Here is a 14196-nt window from a genome sequence, read left to right as displayed (position 1 = left end):
CATTTGTCTTAGGGCTGAGGAAGTTACAGTGAGGTTAATTTATTTCTCAGAGGCTTACAGGCCAGGAGCAAGGATATGTCTATGAAGGTGACTATGATGACATCTCGTTTTGAGTCCCTGATAGACCAGCAGCTTGTATCTGGCGAAGAATTAACTTGGAGAGGCCACCCCTGTCCCAGCAGGCCTGCATATACGCCTGCAGTGTTAGGAATCTCTGATTTCCAGGGTTTGTGTGCTGTAGGAATGACACTTGTCCAGCAGCAGCGAGCTTGCTTGAGTTGACTGTGTGGTCTGTACTGGGTTTCTTTTCTTCATATGTACACCTGTTTTAATATCACCTTTGGGTCTGTAGCATGTCAGGGGCTTCCAAGTATGTTCTGACAGGAGATTGGGAGCAATGGCTGTTGGACGAGGCAGAAGTAATCTCACTCCCAAGGAAAGGCATGAGAAAAATATCCACAGAGGCCTCTTTTTGATAGCAGAACAGATTCAAGATCAAGATCGAATCAACTGTCCCACCCACGTGCCAGCTTCTGGCCTATGAGCTATCCTATGAGGAATGACATGAAAAGCACATGTCCCACCCATGCCCCTGTTGCTGGCCAATCAGGCACTCAGGCAGCAGTGACCTCACAATCAATATCCAAGACATGGGCCTTCTGGGAAGGGAAGGCGAAGGAGTTAAATGCAGAGTGCACTGGAGAGGGTGAGGACAGCATCCCCTGGAACGGTAGCATAACAAAGTAATGTGGAAAAAAAATACACAATAATATTTGAAGCAGTTCATAAAATGTCCAAACATATCTCAATAAAAAAGCACTCATTTTGTTAAAAAAAAAAAAAGTAAAATATCTAACCATAAGGTTAGAGCCTTAAAGCCTAGAGGCATAGAACTGTATGAAGGTATGCCACAGCAACAGGTGGGGAGAGATGCAGCATCACTGATGAGAAACTGCACGGCACTTCTAGGACCTGCACCCAGGAGCCATGAGCACAAAGGCACCAGGAACAGCCCCTTCAGCCCCATCCCTGGGAGCAGGTCCTGGAGCTGCCACAGTGGCTGCACGCAGTGACACTGCTTGGGGAACCAAGGCCAGAGAGAAACCACCGTCTTCCTGGTTCGGTCGCTGCTGCAGGGAGAGCGCGGCGCAGGCTGCCGAGGCCACGTGGGCTGTGGTTTGTGCACCTGCAGGCGAGGCTTTGATCTGCCGATCAGCCCCGGCAAGGGAATAACGGGCTCTTGGGTGAATACCCTGAGAGCTGGGGGGCTCTGAGCGCCTGGGCTGCCCTGTCTGCTGCCAGAGGAGTGAAATGTCCCAGCTCCCTGCTCCTGACCAAGGCACCAGCACCAGGCTGTCCGAGAGGGGTGGACGAGACCGCACTCACAGGATGTGTCTCTGGCCGTGGCTAAGAGACCTTTCACTGATGCTGCTCCCATCACAGAGGAGCTGTAGCAGGATCAGAGGCTGTTTCTCTTTCATCCCCTTCCTGACACAGCCCATCCCAGGGACAATCCCAGCTCCACAGTTCTCATGGCATGGGGAAAGCTGGACACTTGCACCTTGGGAACTCGGGCAAACACAGCATATGAGATCCCCAAAGTTCCCAGTCACCCGAGTGGAATACAAAGTGTGACAGACCCATTTCCCTCCGTGGTCTGCCCTGTTCCACTGGGATGGGCCCCATGATGATGCCCCAGAGCAGTGAACAGGACATCCGCAGTGGAGCTGTGCTGCATATATGGTCATGAACGGCGCTCGAGAAGTTCATTGGAGGGCTGGGCTGTGACAGAAGGGAGATAACTCCCGATAATGTCTAAAATGGTGCCTGCTGCTTCGATTGGCTCGTCCGGGAGCTGGGCCGGCACCTGCAGATATATATTGGCCTCCCATGTTTGTTGTCCTGCACAAGTCTCCAGGATCTGTGGCAGGGAGAGGGTGCATCAGGGCAGTGCCATCAGGGCAGGAGGCTGCAGATGGAGGCAAAAGGACTCTGCACCTCTTGGGTGCTGTGGCTGCTCGTCTGGGTGCGACTGTGCTGGGGTAAGGGCTGAGTAAGTGTGGGCTAAGAGTGAGCTCTCCCCTGTAATTGAGGAGGGAATGAGGGTTGGAATGGAAGATGGGGATCATCTCAATGCTCCCTGGGGACCCATAAAGCCCTGCAGGTGGTGGGTGCATTTGAGTGGTACCCATGGTGGATCGGGGTAAAGGAAATGGGTCTGTGAGCATCCCAAGAGTGCAGAGGGGAGATGTCTCACACCCCAGAGACTGGGACTCAGCCCTAGGACCCTACACAGTCACTGTGCTGGGGCTCAGTACCCTCCTAACCGACCCTGTGTCTATGTTTGAAGGTGCTGTGGAGGTGAGGCTGGAGGATGGAGACAGCCGCTGTGCTGGGAGAGTGGCGGTGAAACGCCAGGGCCAATGGGGTACTGTGTGTGGTGCTTTTTGGAACATACAAGATGCTGCTGTAGTTTGTAAGCAGCTTGGCTGTGGATTTCCTCTCCGTGTCCCTCCATATGGATATTTTGGGCCAGGATCTGGCCAGATTTGGCTGGACACTGTAGGCTGTCAAGGCACCGAGACTGCTTTGTCTGAGTGCACACATGGTGGTTGGGATAACCACTACTGCGGTCATGCTTTTGACGCCGGAGTTGTTTGTTCAGGTAAGGAGTCATCCAGTTCCTCACCTCTGGAGTGGGGCCTGGGATTAGGGGAGTACCAGGCTGTGCTTTGAAGGAGCAGTGTGTGGGTACCAGCTCAGACCCTGACATTGCCACTTCCACTGTACTACTGCAGCTTCTGCTGCTGCTGTCCCTGGGGAAAGTCCCAGGTGAGCCCACCACGGGGTGCACAGACCCCATCAGGATCCTGGGGGCTCAGCCCACCCTCAAGTGGTGCCTCAGGCTGAGAAATGAATCCCTCACCCTGCTCTACAGGTTCTAGGTCTCCATCAATCTCCTCAGGTTCTGCCAGGATATTCCTGGCAGTGCTGGGTGTCCCTGTGCTCCAGACCTCAGGATGACTTGCTCCGCACCCCATGGCTGGGGAAATGGTACAAGGTGTCTGAGGCTCCTGCAGTCATTTTCCTCACAGACAGGAGTGCCTTGGCTGGCCCAAAGTGGCTTTTCAGAGGGGACAAGAGCAGGGCCTGGGGCAGAGAAGCAGGGGGATGAGCAGGGCACCCCTTGTCCAGGGCCACCCCGTAAGGACCAGCCCCCCACGAGCTCTGGGTTGGTGTCTGTGGGGCCACTGTCTGCTCCCTCCCACGTCACCACAGGCTCAGGCTGGTCCTGCTGGGTCCGTGTCACAGACCCCTCTGACAGCGCAGGACACCCTGAGAACAGGGAGCATTTTGGGCTGTTCCAAGGCAATTCCCCAGGCTGTCTCTGAGCTGAACAGACTGTTCATGGCTGAACAGACTGCAGCAATCGTTAGGGCCGTGGTGCTGGGGATCTGTGCCAAGCAGTGGGGCAGCCTGTGGGGCAGCAGCATTTCCCTGAGCAGTGCCTGTGGCTATGGGTATGTGATTGAGACAAGCTCCAGAGCACTGTGTGGGTGTGAGAGGAGGTGCAGAGGATCTTGAAGGGTTTGTGTCATCAGAACCTATTGAGAGCTGCTGTTTGACGTTAATGGGATCCTGTGAATGTGGCTGCCATGGTATGTAACTGCCAGAAGCTTGTGGAAACTCCCTGTCATTGTGGGCTTTTTAATTTTTTTTTTCCCCAGGATTTGTTCGGCTGGTTGGAGGAAATAGCCCCTGTTACGGACGTGTGGAGATCAGAGATGCAGACCAGTGGAAAACAGTCTGTGACTCACACTTTGATGTGAAAGCTGCTGGCGTTATCTGCAGGGAGTTGCAGTGTGGCACTGCGCTGCCCATCCGTGGGGGAACTCACTTTGGAGAGGGGGTCGGTCCCATTTGGGATGGAGAGCTGCAGTGTGTGGGGAATGAGCCCTTCCTCTCCTCCTGCCCCAGGAGGTCCCTCAGCAACCAGACCTGCAGCCATGCCAACCACGCTGGTGTCACCTGCACACGTGAGCATTCAGGGAGGCAGTGTGAAATGCCACCCATAAGCTATGTGCTAAGAAACAGGGAGCAGGGAAGTGAGGTGGAGTTGTTGTCTGTAATCTTAAAATGATGTGGAAGGAGCAGAAAGGGCTGCTATTCCCTTGGCATCTCCTCCAGCATCTGAGGGTGCAAGAGCACAAAGCCATCCTCACTTTCCTTCCTCTTTCCCCAGAGTACACAGGATTCAGGCTCGTGAATGGCAGCACGGCATGTTCAGGGTGAGTGGAGATCGAAGTGGAGGGGATCTGGGGAACCCTCTGTGACTCTGGCTGGGACATCTCCGACGCTCATGGTCTCTGTCATCAGCTCAACTGTGGATTTGCTGAGTCCATTCCTGCAGGAGGACACTTTGGGAGAGGAACAGGCCCTGTCTGGAGAGACACTTTCCACTGTAATGGGACCGAATCCCATTTGGGACAGTGCCCTGTGACTGCTCTTGGGGTGTCCCCATGCTTGCCTGACAACAATGCTGGTGTTTTTTGCTCAGGTGAGTTGAGGAAAAATGGATTAATTCATTTTGCCCCTTTTGTGTGACTTGGAAACACAAAGCAGGGGAGTATCTGATAGTGACAAACTGAATTTCCTGCTAGAGAAACTATGGGTTCCCATGGAGGGATTCAGAGAGCTTTGCCAGCTCTTTCAGAGCATATTTCCTTGGGGGAGATGACAGCTGAGCAGGGAGCCGGCATCTCTGCTGTTCCAGGGCATCTAGTTCAGGCCTTGGGGCCACCAGCAGGCCTGGGCTCCTCTGTTGTCTCCTGGGGCACAGGGTCAGGAGGGAACTGCGGGACACAGCTCCACTCCCTGCAGCTGTGAAAGATCCTCTGCTCCCTCCTGCAGCCCATACCCCCATCCCAGACCAGACCCTGATCCAACAGCCTGCGGGGACTGCCATGAGTGTGCCCAGCAGGAGCAATTCCTGAGGCTGAGCAGCACCTTGGGGCTAGGATTTGCCCTTGCTCCTTGTCAGTATAAACCTCAAACTTTTCCTGTTTTGTAAAGAAGGCCCTCATCCCTCTGGTTCTTGCTAAGGACACAAGCTCCATGTCCCAGATCCCTAGGGATGTAGAAGGGCAGAGCTGTCCCAGCAGGAGCCAGTCCCAGCTTGAAGATGGAGCAAGGCTACTGCTCACCCTGTCACCCAGGCCTCCATGCACCCAGGTGGTACAGGCCACCACTTCCTGCTGCTGAAGCTGCTCCAGATTCATCAATAAGGACATATCTCGTGGCTCAGGGATTTGGCTTGACCTCCAATGCTTTCCCATTTCCATTACTGAGATAATATTAGAGCTCAGCAAGGTTTAGGGCCTGGAAAACAAAATCCCTTGGAGCACTCCCCTCCTTGAGCTCCTCACTATGAGCTGGATATGGATAGGTGAGCTCCAGGATGTCCAAGGGCATGAGAAAGGGAATCAAGGCAGCATGCAGAACATTTCCCCTCTCTCTGAGCAGGACTCTCTGGATCCCTGCGTCTGGTAGGTGGAGGGAGCCGCTGTGACGGGCGCGTGGAGATGCCCCTGAAAGGGACATGGGTCCGAGTCCTGGATGACCAGTGGGACCTGAACGATGCCAGCGTGGTGTGCCGGCAGCTCCAGTGCGGAGAGGCAGAGCAAGCTTACAACCCGCCGAAGCCTGAGCGAGGGACGGGCCCCGTGGGGCTGAGAAGGGTCCAGTGTGCAGGGAAGGAGACTCACCTGACCCTCTGCAACACCTCCCTGCCTGCGGCAGCACCTGCAGGAATTGCCGAGGACGTGGGGGTGGTTTGCTCAGGTGAGTTGCTCTGACGGTCCCCAATGTGCTGTGCTCCCCAGGGCTGCGAGCCCCTGACAGCCGGGTTTCTCCTGGATGCAGGGAGCCGGCAGGTGCGGCTGGTGCACAGGGCAGGGCGCTGTGCTGGGAGAGTGGAGATCTACTACAACGGCACCTGGGGGACCATCTGTGACGACTCCTGGGACCTGCTGGATGCCACCGTTGTTTGCCGCCAGCTGGGCTGCGGGGTGGCTGTGAATTTCACTGGCTCTGCTCATTACGGGGAAGGCTCTGGGCACATCTGGCTGGATGACGTGAACTGCTCTGGGGATGAAGCTGCTCTCTGGGAATGCCCGGCCAGGCCTTGGGGGCAGCACAACTGCAGGCACAAAGAGGATGCAGGAGTCATCTGCTCAGGTCTGTGCAGGCAGCCGTGGTGGGAGCCTGGTGCTTCATGAGGAGGGGACGAGGGAGAAGCTGGACATGGTGGAAGTGCCCCGACTGCCCTGAGCCCCCTTCCTGCCTGGTCCTGGGGACACCCATGCACAGTCCCCACAGGACCTGCTCAGGGCTATAGGGAGAGCACAGGTGTCCCCACAGGTCAGGGGGGAGGGTAGTGCTGCACATTGGGTTCTTCTCTCTGCTCCCTTGGTAAAACAGTGCCTTGCTGGCAGTGCCCGCTGACTATCTGAGCCCTGGGATGTCTAGAAGATTCCCTGCTTCTTGGTGGAGGCACGGGGGCCACGTGGAGGGCAAGAAGGTGCTCAAGAGTAGTCAGCATAGATTTACCAAGGGGAAATCATGCTTGACTAACCTGATAGCCTTCTATGATGGAATGGCTAGCTGGATGGATGAGGGAAGAGCCATCTATCTCGACTTCAAGGCTTTTGACACCATCCTTCACAACACCCTCCTAGGCAAGCTCCAGAAGTGTGGGATAGATGAATGGACAGTGAGGTGGATTAGGAACTGGCTGGATGGCAGGGCCCAGAGAGTGGTGATCAGTGGCGCAGACTCTAGTTGGAGGCCTGTAGCTAGCGGTGTCCCCCAGGGGTCAGTCGTTGGTCCAGCCCTGTTCAATTTATTCATCAATACCTGGATGAAGGCACAGAGTGCTCCCTCAGCAAGTTTGCTGATGATACAAAACTGGGAGGAGCAGCTGATACCCCAGAGGGCTGCGCTGCCATCCAGAGGGGCCTGGACAGACTGGACAACTGGGCGGTGAGAAATCTCATGAAATTCAACAAGGCCAAGTGCAAGGTTCCACACCTGGGGAGGAATAACCCCAGACACAGGCTGGGGACCGACCTTCTGGAAGGCAACTCTGCAGAGAGGGACCTGGGTGTCATGGTGGACGACAAGTTGACCATGAGGCAGCAGTGTTCCTTCATGGCCAAGAAAGCTAATGGGATCCTGGAGTGCATTAAGAAGAGCGTCTCCAGCAGGTCAAGGGAGGTGATCCTGTCCCTCTGCTCAGCCGTGAGGAGGCCACATCTGGAGTATTGTGTCCAGTTCTGGGCCACACAGTACGAGGGATGTGGAGCTGCTGGAGAGAGTCCAGCACAGGGCTACAAGGATGACCAGGGGCCTGGAACATCTGCCCTATGAGAAGATTCTGATGGAGCTGGGCCTGTTCAGCATGGAGAAGAGAAGGCTGAGAGGAGACCTGATCAGTGTATACAAGGGAGGCAGTGAGGAGGATGGTGCTGGCCTCTTTTCAGTGGTGGCCACTGGTAGAACTAGAGGAAATGGCCAAAAACTAAAGCATCAAAAGTTCCACAGAAACTTAAGGAAAAAATTATTGACAATGAGGGTGACAGAGCATCAAAACCTATGTGGATGCAGTCCTGTGTCACATGCAGGGGGATGTGTGTGCAGGGGGATTGGACTAGATGACCTCTAAAGGTCCCTTCCAACCTTAAGCATTCTATGATTCTTAGAATAATCCTCCCTATTCATGGATGCCATAGAATGCCCTAAGGAATTATCGTTATGTTTATCTCTGCTCACTCCAGGACCGGCTTGTTCCCCCCAGCTTTGTGTTTTTCCTTCCAGAGTTTGTGGCCTTGAGGCTGGAGAACAGTGATGGCTGCTCTGGGCGCCTGCAGGTTTTCTACAACGGGTCATGGGGGAGTGTTTGCTCCAACTTGATGACTTCGAGCACTGTGTCTCTGGTGTGCAAACAGCTGGGCTGTGGAGATGGAGGATTCCTTGAAACAGACCTGCCATATAGGAAGGTATCTGGCCATACATGGCTGGATCATGTTGAGTGTGGGAAGAGGAACAGCTCCTTTTGGCAGTGCCCCTCTGATCCCTGGAACCCACAGTCCTGTGATGACCAACGAGAAGAGACCCACATCACCTGCAATGGTAATGCTGGAGCCATGTGGGTGCAAAGCTCACAGTAGGTCTTGCTCCCTGTTCAGCAAGGCACAATGTTGAGAAGGGGTCTGGAGTGGCTTTTACTTTCCGTATCAAATCATTCTGCTGTCAGTGACACAAATACAACATATCCATGAGCAGCAGCTGCCCTGAGCTACCCACATGGCCAACGAGGGGAAGAGGCACATGCAGCCTCCACCTCACCTTGGTGATCTCCTCTACCGCACCTTGGACACCTCTTGGAGGTGCCTGTTGATCTCTGTTGTGAATAGACGGGGCCCGGACAATCACCTTTTAGCTTGGGAAGTCCATGCAGAGCATTCCACTCATGGCCGTGGTTTGCTGAGGGAATGGGAAGGGGGAGCGAGAATGTGGTGCTGGTGGCTCAAGGTTATGTAGGAACCAGGGTGTGCCCAGGGCATTGCTGGCATCAGAGCTTGGAAACAGCCTCCCCCTGGGGACATGCTCCTGCTCCTCTGCTAACCAGGAAACCTTTTGGGATGAGCAGCCAGGGTAACCCTGGAGTCCAGCACTGTTACACACGGCATTATCAGGGGGGTTCACCTTTGTCCATGAGCAGGGGGAGGTGCTGGGAGGTTCAAGCACAGGTCAGTCCTGATCCTGTCCACATGACCCCCATAACAGAGCGCTGGAACAGGCAGCCCAGAGAGGTTGTGGAGTCTCCTTCTCTGGAGATCTTCAAAACCCGCTTGGATGCAGTCCTGTGCAACGGGCTCTAGGTGACCCTGCGTGTGCAGGGGGGTTGGACTAGATGACCTCTAAAGGTCCCTTCCAACCTTGAGCATTCTATGATTCATTCTATGATAAAGCAGCCCCTTCCTTCACTGTAGTGTTTCCTTCTACAGCGAGACAATCAGAAACACCTCCAGCTCTAGCAGCCGAGTGCCCCAACTCTACGAGCTGCACAGGTAACTGCTGCTCCCTGTGCCCTTCTCACCTGACCAGACCCTCCCAACTACCCCAATGACATGGAGGGTTCTGTGTTTTCCAGAGATGGAGAAGATTCGTGTCGTGGGAGGAGAGGACGGCTGCTCGGGCAGAGTGGAGGTTTGGCACCACGGCGCCTGGGGGACGGTGTGTGACGACTCCTGGGACATGAAGGATGCTGAGGTGGCCTGCAGGCAGCTGGGTTGTGGCCCTGCCGTGTCTGCCCTGGGGGAGGCTGCGTTTGGGGAGGGGACGGGTCCCATCTGGCTGCAGCAAGTGAAGTGCAGAGGGACAGAGCGGTCTCTCTGGGACTGCACGGTGCAGTGTGGCAACAGTGGTGCCTGCCAGCACAAGGAAGATGCTGCTGTGAATTGTTCCGGTGAGTGGCAGTGCTTGGTCCCCTTGTTTGGGGACATGTTATCCCAGCTGGGCCCTCACAGGGCCCCAGACTCCTCAGAGCAGGGGATGTCCCTGCAGAGGTTGGGTGCCTGGTGGGGAACAGCTGTTATGGGGCAGGGTGTCCTCATGACTTTTCCTGTGGGGTTCTGCAGCCCCCTGAATGCCTGTCCTGGGCTGTCCGTGCTGTCCTCCCCATGACCCAGAGCAGAGAGCCCAGGGCCTGTCATGGGCACCCAGGGAAGGACTGTTCTGATGGCACTTGGAGGGGACATGCACAGGCACAGCCTTATCTCTCTCCCTGCTCTGCAGCTGCACCCAGGATGACAACAGCAGCCCCGCAAGCAGGTAACCTGTCCTCCTCCCTGTGTTGGGTCTCCTTGGGGCCAGGCTGTGACCTGCAGCCCAAAGGAAGGGGCCCTGTGCTGGGATGCAGGGCCTCAGAGAGGAGGCCCAGGGGTGGGAGCGGGTGGATTTGCGGAGGGTTGTGAGTCACCCAGCAGTGTGAGAGATGCCAGTACAGGGCCCCCCAGCCCTGCCATGTGCGATGTCTCTCAGAGTGGGGTCGAGACTGGGGTGTCCCTGGGCCCCAATGTGCCCCAGGCAAGGGTCTGCCTCGTCCATGTCACTACCCATGCAGATCTCACCCAGAGGCAGGAGAGGGAAAGCGGAGGAGTCTCCGTGCCTGTTGTCATCTGCATCATCCTGGGGGCCCTGCTCTGCCTGCTCCTGGCCCTCCTGGCAGGGCAAGTGCGAAGAGCCAGGGCTCAGCACAGAGGTGGGTCCTTCCCCAGCAGTGCCAGGGTGGATGATGCCTCTTGGCAGCCCTGTGGGGGCTGTGGGGTGTGTGTGAGGGCACAGAGGGGCTGGGGTGGGGGTGCTACCTCCTGCCTTATTCCCTATTCCTTCACTGTTTGTGGGACACCCGCAAGCAGGAGCTATGGGAGAGCTGATGCAGGAGGAGATGGTGATGGGGGAGGAGCGAAAAGGCAGCGAGGGACTGGGAGAGATGGGACCAGCAGGAGACGTCCAGCGACGCTGCTGGCTACGCTCTGAACAGTGCTAGGGGAGGCTGTGGGGCAGGAGCAGTGCCAAGAGGAGCTCAGGGCAGGGGGTCTCTCAGAGTGGGAGTCGGTCCCTGGGCTGCTTCCTCTGTCCTGCCCTGTTCACCCATGTCAGGGCAGGATCATTTTATGGACCAGTCTGGCAGAGAGTGAGAAGCTCCCTGGGGAGAGGAGCTATGGGAGCTGCTCCCTGGTCAGAGCAGGGACTGACTTGGAGCCGAAAGGGACATGGGGGCTGTCTCTGAAGAGAGAGCATGAGTTGACATTGCCCCAGACCATCTCCACAGGGGCGTTGCTGTCACTGGGGATCTGACTGTAGTACCTGGGCAGAGCAGTGTGTCTGGGCTGTGGGCTCAGTGCTCGTCTGGCTTGGGTGGCAGGGCTTAGTGCCCACATCGGGGTCCTTCTCTCTCCATGTGCCTGTGCTGATCTTGCCCATGTCCTCAGCCTCCAGGAGATCTCTGGAGCCCTTCTCTGAGGCCATATACCAGGAGATCGACTACAGCCAAGTGTGGGAGAAGCAGGGGAGGTTTGGTCCTCCAGGTCTGTGTGGTTGGTTCTGGAACAGAGCACGTGGCAGGGCCCTTTTCACTGGCCCTAACCCACGATGGGACCGTTGCAGCCCTCGGGCCAGTTGTCCCCTCAGTGCTGGGGTCACGGGTTCTTTCAGGAGAGCAGCCCAGTGCTGGGCTCAGGCAAGGAGCTTCCTTCCAACCTGCTCTGCCCATCCCAGCCCAGGGGCACAGCTCCTCCCTGCCTGCCCTGCTGCCCCTATCGGTTGTACCTGTTGGGTAAGGGAAGGGGGTGGCCAGGGCAGCTCTGAAAGGCCCTTGGAGATGGGATTTGTCCCATGGGAGCAGGACAAGCCCTGGGCTGTCCTCCCCACACAGTCCCTGCTAGGTGGGTCCCCATCCCCAGCAGGGCTGACAATTGGCAGGGTCAGCAGGGCTCACCCCGATAGCATTCGCTGCTCCTCTTGCCAGGTTCCTCTTCAGAGGGTTCCCTGACCAAGCTGCAGCCCGAGCCCAGGGACAGTGAGGAACGTCCTGAGTCAGCACCAGGTAATGGGCAGGGAGGCAGGGGAAAGGTTGGTCTCTCCTCCCCATAGCTGTGTCACTGAGTGTCACCATTGGGATGGGGAGGAATTGCCTTCAGGAATGACTCTGGAGTTCTGCAGTATGGGCAAGAATTAGATATGCCCCACTGAGCTGGGTGCCTGAATGGGGCTTTCTTGGGCTCAACTTGTCCCTGCCTCCATCAGGCTCTGAGTTTGTCCCAGGGAATCCCTTGCCCCGGTACAGACTCCAGCTCTGCTATCCCTGTGGCAGGGGGAGAGGGCACCCCACTGCCTCACACACACTCCCATAATCCTGGATCCAGGATGCTGGATCTTCTGTGGCCCTACCAACACCAGTGTCTCTGCCCTTTGTTCCTTCATGTCCTTCCTTCCTCTGCTTTGTGGGAGGGCTCCTGTCATCACCAGCTCCTCTCTCGTTTCAGAGGTCCCTGTCCTGCCCACAGGTGACCCAGCGGAAGGCTATGACGATGCCAGAGAAGTACCTGACCCTGGGAAGGATCGTGTTCCTAGCCAGCAAGACTGGGAAGCGCCCAGGGAAGCAGAGGACGGTGAATGGCTTGAGGAGGCACAGAGAAATGAGAGGGAAATGCAGCTGCTGGCTCCTGGGGTGCTGTCCCCAGTGCCAGGAGAGTGGCAGCAGCCTGAGAGCCCGGCCTCCTGGCATGGGGAGGGTACCTGCCTTAGGAGTTTTCCTGGTGAGGAGACGGGGGTGGGATTAGGGGACTGAAGGTCTCAGGCAGTGAGAGACAGGGAGGAAGGGGATTCACAGCCCAGGAAGGGCATGTGTGTGGGGCAGACTGCAATGCACTGGCCTTGCTGCTTGCAGTGGGGAACGTGCGCTGCTGGGGATGTGATGGAGCCCCCAGGGCAATCAGAGCAGCCCCATCCTTTCCCTTCGCAGACACAGCGTATGATGATGCTGAAGGAGCATCCCTGGCACATCCTCATGAGGACACCAAGGCTGTGAGACTGGACCCTGGTGCCAGACTGTCCCTGAACCCAGGTCTGAGAGAGCCCATCACCACCATGAGGTTGGGTGCAGCTGGGACAGAAGAGAGGTCTGTGCAGCTTGGAGAGTCATGAGTGACAAAGACTGCTTTCCCTTCTGCCACTAGTAGCAGAAAGAGCTGGACATTGCCTCTCTCATCTTTTCTCTACTTTTATCCCATGCATTGCTATTTGTTCTTATTAAAACCACGTGGGAGTTTGACCCAGAGATTGTGTTTCCCTCCCCAGGTGTTGGATGTCTCCCCAAAGCTGATCAGGGAAGGTGAAGCAGCACAAACCAGCAGTGGGTAAGGGGAATATCTTGGGAAGAGCAGGCTCTGAGACAGGCTGTGCTCCTGCAAGAGCCCATGACCTCTGGGGTGTGGGAATAGTGATGAGTCCAGCTGGAGGATATTTCTGCTGGCAGGGACATAGAATCATAGAATTATTAAGGTTGGAAGGGACCTTTAGAGATCATCTAGCCCAACCCCCCTGCACACACAAAGTCACCTAGAGCATGTGGCACAGGATTGCGTTCAAATGGGTTTTGAAGATCTCCAGAGAAAGAGATTCCACAACCTCTCTTGGCAACCTATTCCAGGGCTCTGTCACTCTGTCTAGAATTTTTTCCTTAGGTTCCTGTGGAGCTTTTGGTGCTTCAGTTTGTGGCTGTTTCCTCTTGTCCTATCGCTGGCCACCACTGGAAAGAGGCTGGCCGCATCCTCCTCACTCCCTCTTAAGGTGTTTATGACACTGATCAGGTCCCCTCTCAGCCTTCTCTTCTTCAGGCTGAACAGGACCAGCTCTCTCATCCTTACAGTCAGTCTTAGACATTCCCATCCTGCAAACCTCATGCAGAGTTTCCAGCCATATGTGCCAGTCTGCAGAGTCCTATTATGTCTCTCTGGGCAGGATAGTCCAATCTCCTGCCCCAACCTGCTCTTTTCCAAAGGGCTCTTCCTGGGCTACCCTGGGACAGGGGCCACCACAGAGCTGCAGCACAGAGCTGTGCAGAGCCCCGAGTGCTGGGCTGGGGACCCATGGCAGCGAGCCTGGAGGTGACAGTAGGCCCTGAATGCTAGCCCATATTTCCATGGCCGAGAAGATGTCATGTCTACCCCTAAATCAGGCACCCACAGGAGCTGAGACAGGATCCCTGTTCCTTCGCTGGGTTTTAAGCAGCTGCTCCCCAGTGCGAATGGGTGAAAGACCTCTCCTGTGGGAGCTGAGTAGGGAGGAGGGTTCGATGGTTGTCCAGCATGTGGCACCCAAACTGCCTCCCTCCTCCATTCAGGGGTCTCTGCGACTTGCTGACGCTTCCTGAGGAGATCCCACACACTGATGGGCAAGTGAGGGCTCAGGGCAAGCCCACAAAACCCGCCTCGTCCTTCACTCCGGCTCATTTGTTTCCTTGCGCTAACCTACTCAGAGAGCTACTCCTGGAATAGTGAGAAAGGAGTCACACACATCTATTCCTGTATCTCTTTCTATATAATATATACAGATGAATATGTAAAAGAT

General features: G+C 56.0%; 1 pseudogene; it reads left to right on the top strand.

Annotated features, from left to right (window-relative positions):
• The first annotated feature begins 1975 nt into the window (after positions 1 to 1975).
• Positions 1976 to 12771, top strand: LOC148591340 (antigen WC1.1-like; annotated as a pseudogene).
• The last annotated feature ends 1425 nt before the right edge of the window (positions 12772 to 14196 follow it).

This window comes from Tinamus guttatus, unplaced genomic scaffold (genome assembly GCF_059628265.1).
Source record: "Tinamus guttatus ecotype Peru unplaced genomic scaffold, ASM5962826v1 Tinamus_guttatus_pri_ptg000862l, whole genome shotgun sequence".
Classification (NCBI taxonomy): Eukaryota; Metazoa; Chordata; class Aves; order Tinamiformes; family Tinamidae; genus Tinamus; species Tinamus guttatus.
The sequence above is the reverse complement of the archived record's forward strand: the minus strand, read 5'-3'. Positions and strand labels throughout refer to the sequence as shown.